The sequence below is a fragment of the Dasypus novemcinctus genome, chromosome 11, assembly GCF_030445035.2.
Source record: "Dasypus novemcinctus isolate mDasNov1 chromosome 11, mDasNov1.1.hap2, whole genome shotgun sequence".
In the NCBI taxonomy this organism is placed as follows: Eukaryota; Metazoa; Chordata; class Mammalia; order Cingulata; family Dasypodidae; genus Dasypus; species Dasypus novemcinctus.
The window spans coordinates 92590780-92601899 of NC_080683.1; the positions used below are offsets into that span (position 1 = coordinate 92590780).

General features: G+C 35.0%; 1 non-coding gene across 1 annotated transcript; it reads right to left on the minus strand.

Annotated features, from left to right (window-relative positions):
• Nucleotides 1–5375: 5375 nt before the first annotated feature.
• LOC111767287 (U6 spliceosomal RNA) lies at nt 5376–5483 on the minus strand. Its single transcript, XR_002799142.1, has one exon. It is a non-coding gene; the product is annotated as a U6 spliceosomal RNA (small nuclear RNA).
• Between the last annotated feature and the right edge of the window lie 5637 nt (nt 5484–11120).

Genomic DNA, 11120 nt, shown 5'->3' on the forward strand with positions numbered 1-11120 from the left:
GTATGTGTATTGGATATTGTCATTTATACCATTAATCACAAGCATAATTGTCACAAGAACAGAAATGACTTTTCTTAGACATTTCATTGTAAAATATAATTATCCAGATATCCTGCTGTTAATGGCATTGAATTCTAATTACTTCAAAATGAAGTTATTATTCATAAAGTTAAAGTCTACATCATATGTGTTTACAGTAGATGAGACAATATAAAATTTAATAGAGGGTCATTTTCTAGAAGCTTATTTAACTGCTCGGTTCCTTTATAATGCTTTTGTCCAATTCTATTAAAATATGATAAAGTTGACTAGTTCTTATTTAGTCTAAAAAAAAAGAGTAGAAATTGAACCTCACTGATAACTGATGTTCAGAATTGCTTGACAAAATACACAGTTAATGATAAATGTCCTCATAAACACACAGTGGGCTACTAGTAAATGACATCTTCCAATTATGATTATTTTTCTGGAGCTAGTGAAGATAAATTGAGTCAGAGACATGTACTAACTGATTATTTTGCAAATAACTTGTCTGATGATAAAGGTGATAACTTAATAATCACACATTACATTTCCATGATGCTCTATTCTTTTCAGTATTGCTCATATCCACTCCCATATTTGATCTTAAATATTTTATTCATAAGGTATTTTCCTTTTATAGTTCTTTTCTCATTACCAACACCAGCAAAATCTGCACACATTACTTATCAATTTCCGATTAACTGAATACTCTTAAGAGACAGTTTCTTTTCTTCTATTCTCTTCATCTTCCTTTACAAAGAATTGTTTATCCTTCTCCCTTGTTTAACTACTTCCATTAACCATTTATTAGGCTCTTCATTTCTGCTAGCTCAGGGTCCCTTCATCCCAAAGATGGTAAATATCTTTTCTTTTCAAGTTTTTCAGACACTAATAAATGGAATTTTATATTGATTTTTAGGAGCATTTCATTCAGAAAATATTCCAAATAATTTCTGTATCCTTATTCTTGTTCTCTTTGTTATCAAATCCATCAATATCACAGTCAAGTATATTACTTTGTATAAAGCATCTCTGATATTTCTTTGTGAAACCCTTTACTAGTTTTCTTCTTGATGTTTAATCTCCATTCTATTATCCTTCATATATTATTTCACTAGGTTGCTCTTTGTGTTTTCAACATCTCTCCTTTGAACACGGAGAAATACACAGTCTTTGAATTTGGCAGATACTGTAGTTTGAAGCTATATGCAGCCCAGAAAAACATGCCCTTAAATTTACTCCATTCTTGTGTGTGTACTCATTGTAAATAGGACCTTGTGATGAGGCTACATCAGTCAAGGTGTGACTCCCTCAGAACAAGTCTTAATCTTCTTACTGGAGTCCTTTATAAGAGAATGAAATTCAGATAAAGAGGAAGAAAGGCACAGAAGCAAGAAGCTGAAAGCAATGAAACCTTGAAGAGAAATGAGAGACCAGCAAACATTGCCATGTGCCTTACTGTGTTGCAGAGGAGCCACGGATCCATGGGAGCCAGTTTTGGGAAGAAAGCATGGCCTTGATAATGCCTTGATTTGAACATTTCTCAACCTCAAAACTCTGATAAATTCCCATTATTCAAGCCAAACCATTTGCTTTAAGTAGCCTAGGAAACTAAAAGAGTAGGAAAGTAAAAATTGGTATTTCTGGAACAACAATTGTCAACATATACTGACATTATTTATTTTACTCAAGAATAGCCCATAAAACAGACAACAATTTTAAGCATAAAAATGGTCATCACATTATTATTTTAATAGAGGAATTTGTAAAAACCATCCATATATTCTACACTATTAGTACTATTGAATAAATAAATTATTCTATGGCCACACAGCAGACATGAAGAGACTCTCCCAAGTAGGGTGTCTTCATTTTTTATTGTTGCTCATGTTTCATTGTTGCTTCCACTGCTACCCCTAATACTTTGAGGTCTCCATGTTGTCTGCCCAGCATTTATGCCTTTTAAAGTACAGGAGAGCTGAAAGAAAACAGTCAAGCAGTCTTTGGGTTCCATATTACCATATTTGATTAGGTAGCTCACCCTCTCTCCCCTTACACCTGTCTTACCAAGTCTGAGACTGGTTAAAATATCGTATCTAACCACACCAATTCAAGCACTCTACCTGATAATTATCTCAAGCCAGATGCATTTGTTGAGAGTTTATTTGAAACATTTAAAAGTGTCATAAGATTTATCTGTTTTGTCCCTTATATCTGGTGGCCTTAAGATGGTTGTCATGAAATACATCTTTTATTACCCCTCTGCTGATACCCCACCATTGGGGGAAGATAGATGTTTATAGGAGTAAGACATGAAGGTGTATAGAATTTCTTGAGCAGAGCACATCAGATTTCAGTTGATGGGCTCAGATGCGTGTAGCCTATATGTTCAACTTTTCAGCCAGCATGGTCATTAAGGAAGTTATTTAAAGTCATGCAGATGAACTACTTTATATTTTATTGAAAAGAAGGAAATACTTATTAGTAAATGTTAGAGAAGAAAAGAATACAAATTTAAAATGCAGTTTGAGCTTAACTATGTAAAATAATATGCCTAAAAGAAAAGTTGTATACTAATGCAGATTTTCTCCCATGTGGGAAGTCTTACACTAAAGATTAAAATATTCAGAGTTGTTTAAGCTACCCAAGGTGCCACTACTCCAAAATGAAAGAGTAATATAAATTTCTATTAATGACTCTTTATCTCCCAGCTCTTCCTCCATGCATGTGTACATGGACACACACACACACATGCGATCAAAATTTTCAAGACTCACTTATGTCGGAATTAGTGATTAGAGTGTCTTTAAATATGTAATCTGTTAGAGGCAAAAAATATGATATAGAATAACTAAACATAAATCCTGATCTGTTAATGCTGGGTAGTGAGATAGGATGCTTTTCGAAATTATTTTTAAAGTTCATATTTTCTGTAAGAAACATTTTGTAATTTTAGAATCAGAAGAAAAGTAAGCATTCATGTATAGTTTTTTAAAACCTTTAAGCAGAGTACTTAAGTTTCAAAACAAGATGGTGGAATCTGATTATGGCTTTTAATTTCTCCCATTTCGATAGGTTAGTGTGGAAATAAAAAAGAACTAACCATTGTCATGTTCTGCATTGATGATATCTAACCTTCTTCCTTCTGGCAACCAGCAAAGCTGTCCACTGTCAGCTGAGGTGCTTCATAGGGCATGAACAGTCTTGTCATCCAGGGAGTACTGTAATATGCTCTGTTGGTAATATATAGGAATAATACTAACACTAATGTTAATGGCAAAAACAGCAATACTTCCTAAATGTTTGCTGTTTGCTAGGTATGATTCTCATTGTACATATATATATACCAACTCATGTAATCCTCACAACCTTATGAGATAAACAATTCTTTTGTTTTATTAAGGAGGAAACAAACTGATACACAGAGAAATCAAGAAGTCTGCTCAAGTTTAATCATCGACTAAATGGTGGAGTCCAGTACTGAGGCCATTTGGACTGATTCCAGAATCTAGGCTTCAGTAAACCCTACTTAACTCAATTAGAATCAGAAAAGGATCCATTTTCATTGATTTCTAATAATGTCTCAAACTCTTGTTTAAGTACAGTTCCTGGTACATCACAAGCTCTCAATAAAGAAATGGAGTATTTCTAATAGCATGTTATTGTTGTTATTATTACTGTTATTTTCTCTTTTTATGGTTTTCACTGCTTAATATTCTTTATTTGTTTTGACCATAAAGAATTCTCAGAGGTCCATCTTTCACTCTACACATTTTGTGTTTCCTTTTTTAATTTTGAGGGGCTCTCTAATTTATTGACTCTTTACTGCTTTTATTACATATAATTTCTTAAATTCCTTCCTTCCATGATTTCCAGAGTCATATTTTGCATAAATGGCAGTGTACCTAAGATATACCAACATTGCAACAGTCTGAAACCCAGAAGAAAACTTACCTTATGATTTGCACAGTTGCAGATATGTGATATTGTCTAGAATCTACAATTAAATAACTTAATAAATGGCTTATGTGCCATTCTGGATAAATTATATAAATTACATTTTCTTAATTATTCCTTGATATCATCCATCCTTTGACATCATAGTTTTGTATTTTAGGCACTTTCATGTTATTTGTCACACAGCTTGCTATGGTTTCTTAGCACTTCATATACTCATACACTTATTCATTCATCTGTATCTAGTATGTCAAATACTGTACCAAACCATTGAATTTGGAAACTGAAGAGTATGGTGCAATCCTTCAAATATTATAGTGTGTACCTTAAAAGAACTTATATTCTATTCAGCTAGACAAACAGTAAACAAAAATATGCATATATGATGAAGCAAGAGCCCTGTGTTGTATGCAAATGCACCTTAATTTCATATTAAAAACTTGGGGAGATACTGCAGTATTTTAAACAAAGGCATTACATGAGCTGATTTTCATTTAGAAAGGTCACACTGGCATTTTTCTGCTTTGGACGGTGGACAGGACAGGCAATATGTGGTGCTATATTAGAAGCATAATAAGCATCTGAATTGATGGAATGAGGAATGAGCATGAGATAAAGACAAATGGCAAATGGGTGAAGAGGGAGGAAGCAAGGAGCATACCAGCTTTCTGGCATGAACATTCATATAGATGATGATGGAAGCAAGATAGGAAATACAAAAATAACTAGTTGGAAGAGCTGGGTGTGGAGATGAGTTTAATTTTGGACATGTTGAGTGTGACATGCCTGTGGAATTTGGAAGTAGAGCTGTCCAATTGGTGATTGAAAGCACTTGTCCAAAAATCAGGTCAGGACTGCAAATATATATTTATAAAATATCAAGTTAAAGTGTCTTCAACATGGGACAGCAAATAAAATTATGAGATTATTTGGAATTACCAAGGGAGAATATATAGAGTAAAAAGAGAACAGGGCATAAACAGAATCTCAGAATTATTAGTTTTGGTTTTTAACCAGGTTGGCATATCAGAACTATCCAGATGAATTTTTAAAAATATTTTTATTTATTATCTTTTTTTTTAAGATACGTAGATCACACAAAATGTTACATTAAAAAATATGAGGTTCCCATTACCCTATTCCCTATACCCCTGCCCCCACTCCTCCCACATCAAAAACTTCTTTCATTAGTGTGGAACATTCTTTGCATTTGATGAATGCATTTTGGAGTACTGCTATACAGCAAGGATTATAGTTTACATTGTAGTTTACACTCTCCCCCAGTCCATTCAGTGAGTTATGGCAGGATATATTATGTCTGCATCCGCCCCTGCAATATCATTCAGGACAACTCCAAGTCCCAAAAGTGCCCCCATATCATACCTCTTTTTCCCAAAAATATGGAAAGTTTCATGAATTTGCGTGTTATTCTTGCACAGGGACCATACTAATCTTCTCTGTATCATTCCAATTTTAGTTATATGTGCTGCTGAAGCGAGCACCTGATTTTTCTTTTTTAAAGAAAGCATTCTCGTATTTGATATAGAATTTGGTTTAATTGTGTGGCAGAAAACATGGCATATGAGCATATTTTCTCATAGTGCAATGTTATTTCTTTCTTAATGGCTTCTACACGCGGTTTAATGTAGAATTTGGTTTAATGTAGATCATATGTATGATTTCTATGGGTTGATAACTTCTGTTTCTAAATTAGTTTAAGGGATAAGAGATCACAAAAAGATGGGAGAAAGGTGGGAAAAAGTATACCTAATTGAGATACAGTTAATTGTATATGTGTCATCCTGCCTAGACTAGGTGCTTTCCAAGGTCAGGATGTTCATCTTTGATAAGCAATGGCATATGTTAATGTGCTTAGCAAATATGTCTATGTATACCCCTTTCCTACATTTGACTGCCTACAAAATCTCCCTTACTTGAGACCTAACTAAATCTGACCTCTTGATTAAAAGACAACATCCTCCCAAACAATCAGCTTTGAAGATAGAAAATCTTGGCCCTCACAAACACATTCATTAAAGCTCCCAGGACTCATAATCTTTAAAGGGGATCATTTATTTACATTTTAAAATAGAAAATATACCTCAAATTGTTCTCCTAAGATCACAAAGAAATTGTGGAAAAGCTCCATCTATGTGAATGATGCAGCAGCCCTGTTTATTCTCAGCATCTGAACAAAATAATTTTAGTTGGTTTAATTATACTTAGTTTTTCAGAAAGGCATTGGAACCCTGCTACTGTCTCTTATTATGAATACTTTCCATAAAACCCCACTTCCATTGTCTTGGAGAAGGAAGCTAGTTCATGGACACTTTCGGAACTCTGCGTAGTTGGAACCCCTTCCCTGTTCTCCAATCCATCTCTACAGCTGTTGTGTGAGCATCCATATTATAATGAAACACTCTCACCTGATAGAAATGGTTTGGTGGCATTTGACCCAAACAGAGCCACTGAGTCATTTCCATAAATGCCTGGATATAAAACCAAGAAAAAAACACAATCTCTATTGTAATAGACCGAGAGATAAAATTTCAGGAAATAACATAGTCAAAATATTTTTCATGAGGCGGCGGACTTGCCCCAGTGGTTAGGGCGTCCATCTACAACATGGGAGTTCTGCGGTTCAAACCCCGGGCCTCCTTGACCCATGTGGAGCTGGCCCATGCGCAGTGCTGATGCGCGCAAGGAGTGCCCTGCCACACAGGGGTGTCCCCGCATAGGGGAGCCCCACGCTCAAGGAGTGCACCCCTCAAGGAGAGCCGCCCAGCGTGAAAGAAAGTGTAGCCTGCCCAGGAATGGTGCCTCACACAACGGAGAGCTGACAACAATAAGATGATGCAACTAAAAGAAACAGATTCCTGTGCCACTGACAACAACAGAAGCGGACAAAGAAGATGCAGCAAATAGACACAGAGAACAGACAACCAGGGTGGAGGGGTAACGGGAGAGAAATAAATAAATCTTTAGAAAATATATATATTTTTCATGAGAAGAACAGTGAAGGAAACAAAGAGAAGAAACAGGGTCAAGAAATAAATGGGTAAAACTTATCAATCTTCAAATGCTGCTTTTATTAGTTCCTAACATCTGGATGCATCCTTGCCTTTCCTGCAGCCTTATTGATCGTTTTTCCCTTGACTTTTAAGAGATTTCAATAATCTCATCCTTTTGCTTAAGCTAGTTCAAGTTGGATGTCTATGATTGGCAGGTTAAATAAGCCTACCTGAGCCATATTTTTCTAATATAGTCCTACCCAATATATAAGCATGTGGATCTCCTATGGTAAATTTCTATCATGCAGTTTTTGCATGTTTTCTATTGTGTGGCAGAAAATATGGCATTTGAACATATTTTCCCATAGTGTGGTGTTATTTCTTTCTTAATGGCTTCTATATTTGGTTTGTGTGAGTTAGTCCTTTGGATCACACACAAACAGTTATTAGAAGGCCACAAGAAGATGGATATCTATTATAAAAATGTGACATCAAGGCTGTTATTATCATTTAAGCATTCTCTTTAATGACTGTTGTTTCACTAATTTATTGATTACACTAGCTTTGGGTTAAAATTTGGGCCCTAGCTTTAATGTTAGATTTCTCATCTCCACACATCTCAGTCAATTCTCTGTTTACAGCACCATTTAATGTGTCCCTATGTGGGATTTTTGGCTAAGATTTTTATTTAAATGAACATCATTATTGCACTGGAATTCGAAATCAGGGGGGTTCATTGCAGTATTTTTAGTATGTTATTTTATTTTCTCTTATATCTGAATTGGTCCTTAAACAGTTTGTAAGAAAAAAAACATGGTGGTTTTCATTTAAAAAAATGATTTGACAAATAATTTAAAAATTAAAAAATGATACATTTTCCAAGGTTACAGATCCTATTTCATTCTTTCATCAAACTAAACTTGATGTCAAGCCTACATTTTCCACAGATGTCCCTTATTAGTCTGAGGAAGTTCTACCTTTCTCATAATTTTGTTGAGAGATTTTATCAAAAGTTGGTTTTAAATTTTGTTAAATAGTCCTGCATCCATTAAGAAAAATGATAGACTTTTTTATACTATTAATATGGTGGATTACACTGAGTGAATTTTAAGAGTAAAACCAGCTTTGCATTCCTGAGGTGACTATTACACATTCCTCATGCATTATCCTTTCTATACATTGTTGGATTTCACATTTTAATACTTTCCTTTGCTTCCATGCTATTATCCTTTTCTTATTATCTTCGTGAGTCCCTATTCCTTTTCCTTGGCAGTTAGTCTTGCCCTTCCTGGATACTCTTATCTATATTCATGATTTTAATTATGATCAAAATGAAAATGACTCTATAAATTTATCTCCAGTCTTTTTTCTTCCACAAATTCTGAATCTATATATTACTGCCCATATACTCTTTGCCTAGTTGTGCTATAAGTATCGCAGTCTCAATATGCCCAGAATCTATTATTTCTTTTTTTTCTGCCTAGCCAAACCTCATTCTACATATGAATATCTAATCTTACTCATCATGTCACCACGGTCAACTCAATGTCACTAAACAGAAATCTATAATTCAGCCTCAACTGTTTCTTTTATTCCCAACATCCAATCAATCACTTAGGTCATCTTATTGAATCTCCAGTCGGCCTTAATCATTCCACTCCTTTCATTCTTGAATTTCTTGAGTATATACTATATAGTAGTCTATATCTGCCTACTGCAGTAGACTCTTAATTCTTTTCTTAATTCCATGTTACACAATTCAAACATCAGAATGATATCAGGTACCATTCCCTTAATTATAACTTTTAATGGTTTCCATTGTCTACTGGTTAAAATCTAGTTTTTTAGTTGTGTTTTGTTTAGTATAATATAAATACCTCTTTATGCCTGGCTTTTTCTCTCCAACCAATTATTTTTTTTTTTAATTTTTTTATTTTTTATTGACTTTGTAATAATATTACATTAAAAATATATATGTGAGGTCCCATTCAACCCCACCCCCCCCACCCCCCCTCTCCCCCCCCCCAACAACACTCGTTCCCATCATCATGACACATCCATTGGATTTGGTAAGTACATCTTTGGGCACCTCTGCACCTCATATACATTGGTTCACATCATGGCCCATACTCTCCTCTATTCCATCATGTAGGCCCTGTGAGGATTTACAATGTCCGGTGATTACCTCTGAAGCACCATCCAGGGCAGCTCCATGTCCCGAAGACGCCTCCACCTCTCATCTCTTCCTGCCTTTCCCCATACCCTTTGTCCATTATGTCCACTTTTCCCAATCCAATGCCACCTCTTCTATGTGGACACTGGATTGTCCAACCAATTATTTTATATACTCTCTGTGTCATACATTATACTTCAGCAATACCAAATATATTCCAGAACACACTCAGCCTTTTAGTATATTCACATCTATTAGAATATATACCCTGTGTGATGTTTAGGCTAATATGTCACCTGCCGAAAGACTTTTTGTCTTCAAACTTCAACACCTGTTTGGATGAGTTGTTTGTAATCATCTCTCAAAGCACCTGTGGAGATCTTTATTATTGCAATTAATACCTTCTACTGAAAGTATCTGTTATATTTCTATATTGTGCATGTGAATTTACTGCCTTCAGTGCAAGAATCTGCTCATTCTTCTTTTTATATTTAATTACTCTTTTGATCTCTATACCTGGCACACAATATGTGTTAAATTGAATTGACACTCACACTCCAATCTGAAAGTTAAATTTCTTTCCTAAATGCATGGAATGTAACCCAGAACACCTAAAATTCAGATGTAAATATTCATTCAAAGGGAAACAAGTGTTTTGCACACTTGTGGGAGAGAAGCAATACAAGGCAATACAATGATAAACACATTATTTACTGTGAACTATGAAAAATGACAAAAGCAGAAACTAACTCAAAAGTCAATATAAGAAAGCAAAACCACTGCCTAGGCTGGAGTGGTATATAAACATTGTGGTTCACTGAAGAGAGTTGGGCTGACCCTGAAGAAGAGCTACGGAGACTGCAATAGATTAGAAATTTTTGACTAACTTAACCACCTTTGGTAAAGTTTCTCATCATTTTCATAACTGAGAACCGTACCACAGGTTATTTGCTAAATTTTGTAAATGATTTATATTTAACAAAGTAATGTGTGAAGTAGTTCTGAATGTACCTTAACTTTTCTTCTATCACACCTAACTCAATGTGTTGCTTTAACAAAGCTTATACTTAACTGAGTATGAAATATGAATGACTTCTAAGCTTGTGCCTTTTGCCATTGTGCCTTATTCTTGGCTTTCCTCAGGTCTAGAATATAAGGTCTGACATAGGGACCTGGAAGTAATTTAGTATTCCTTTCCTCACTCTTCTTTAGCTTTGGCTTTTGATAAAAGTATTTCTGTGGAGGATTTTGACATTGGAAGGTCTTAGAAATTTAGAGATAGAAAAAAAAGAGAAAGAGAAAGAGAAGTGAGAGAGATGAAAGGAGTGACTGCACACAGCTAGTCCATAGATTGAAGTCAAGCAGCCAAGAGTGCGTTCTTATTTTGTTTGCTTGCTTGCTTGTTAGTTTCAGCCCACACATTGTTAAGAGTTTTGTACTGAGCATACACAATTTAGTTGGGCTGCAGATCTTAGGACTTACTATTGTCTTATACCAGGTCATTTTTTTTACTTTAGCTATGAAAGTTGCTTTTATTATTTATAAAATCACTTGGGGTTAGGAATGCAGATCTAAGACCCTTCACTGTTTCTTTTTGAGGAAACTGAGACTACAAAAATAACTCAAGGTACCCCATGATACTCACCTGGAAAACAACAGAATGAACTAGATAATGTAGTTCTCCTGGACCTCAGACATAGGCAGTGTCCAGCATGGTTTGCTCTCTTTGACCTTATGGTCGCTTAGCTCCATGAGATGGGGATAAGTTGAGATTAGTAAAGTGATATGAAAATAAAAGGAAACTGGGAAACTGGGAGAGCAGTGAAAACTTTGAAACAATTTCAGCAAATGTGCCTCAACATGTGGGTGCTGGAATAATTTGTATATGAGAGTAAGAATGGGATGTGTAATTTCTGAAAATCATGTTCAGAGCTATGCCAATAAATGATATGAGT